General features: G+C 35.1%; 1 non-coding gene across 1 annotated transcript; it reads right to left on the bottom strand.

Moving 5' to 3' along the window:
- Positions 1–717: 717 nt before the first annotated feature.
- LOC113902625 lies at positions 718–820 on the bottom strand. The gene has a single exon (XR_003513887.1). It is a non-coding gene; the product is annotated as a U6 spliceosomal RNA (small nuclear RNA).
- Positions 821–1,469: the final 649 nt, after the last annotated feature.

Here is a 1,469-nt window from a genome sequence, read left to right as displayed (position 1 = left end):
TTCCAGTATTCTGGCCTGGAGAATTCCATGGACTATATAGAACATGGGGTTGCAAAGAGTTGGACATGACTGAGCAACTTTCACTTTCATAACGTGTCAAACATCACTTCTTGTAAATACAGAATTAAAAGATTTTGGTTTTTTAGCAAAAGAAGATTGAAATTGGGGAGGAGACAGTTCTAGCAAAAAAGGCAAGACACTCAGAAATAAATTTTGAATGTACCAGCATATAAAACTGGAAGACAGTTTTTCTACAAACAAGAAATGCATTCTTAGAAATGACCCTGTGAGATTAAAAAAAAAAAAAAAAGTCCTACCATGGCTTTTATTACAGATGGTTTATTTATTTTTCAGTATAGTCCATATATTAATCTATTATACTTGCTCAACTTTAAAACAAGAAAAAATCAAATAATAATATGTTATATCTTGTTCTAATTATTTTTCATTTTTTTTACAAAGTTAAAGAAAATGGGGAACAATGATGCAATACAATGAAATCTCTACAAACTGAATGTATTTTTTGTAAGCTTATTTTGCATATATATGTACTTAGCTATTTTAACAATTTTGCATATATATATACTTAGCTATCTTAACAAAATTTAATAAATTTTGTGGTACAAATTCCATTCATTATATTGTGCAACAACCATCACTATCTATCGCTAAAATTTTTAATTACTTTAACAAAAACTCTGGAGTGAATAAACAATAACAAATAGACACCACTTAACAAAATAACATGTTATTCTTGCACAGGTACTTTGCTAAGCTTCTTTACATCATTACAGTTTTTGTGTATATGCTACTGAAGCAAACACTGGCATGTGTTTGTTTGTTTGTTTTTCCTCAAAATAATTCCCCTTTAGAACTTCAGAAAATCCACCAAATGGAATGATAGCATTCTGTTCAGTTACTACTAGGAATAATTTGAATTTTTTATTTAAAACCTGCCTCTTGTCTCCTTGATGGTCACCTTCTGAATAGAGCTGTTTCTACAAAAATCCAGTACCACAAAATGGCGTCTATCCAGGTCAGACAGCTCAAGTCCTTGCTCTGTAACAACGATGACAAATTTAATGGATACAAATTAATATGTATTCAGTATCAGTTCAGTCACTCAGTCGTGTCTGACTCTTTGCGACCCCACGAATCGCAGCACGCCAGGCCTCCCTGTCCATCACCAACTCCCGGAGTTTACTCAAACTCATGTGCATCAAGTCAGTGATGCCATCCAGCCATCTCATCCTCTGTCATCCCCTTCTCCTCCTGCCCCAAATCCCTCCAGCATCAGAGTCTTTTCCAATGAGTCAACTCTTCACATGAGGTGGCCAAAGTACTGGAGTTTCAGCTTCAGTATCAGTCCTTCCAAAGAACACTCAGGACTGATCTCCTTTAGGATGGACTGGTTGGATCTCCTTGCATTCCAAGGGATTCTCAAGAGTCTTCTCCAACACCACAGTTCA

This window comes from Bos indicus x Bos taurus, chromosome 12 (assembly GCF_003369695.1).
Source record: "Bos indicus x Bos taurus breed Angus x Brahman F1 hybrid chromosome 12, Bos_hybrid_MaternalHap_v2.0, whole genome shotgun sequence".
NCBI classification, from domain to species: Eukaryota; Metazoa; Chordata; class Mammalia; order Artiodactyla; family Bovidae; genus Bos; species Bos indicus x Bos taurus.
This window is presented reverse-complemented; position numbering and strand designations above follow the sequence as displayed.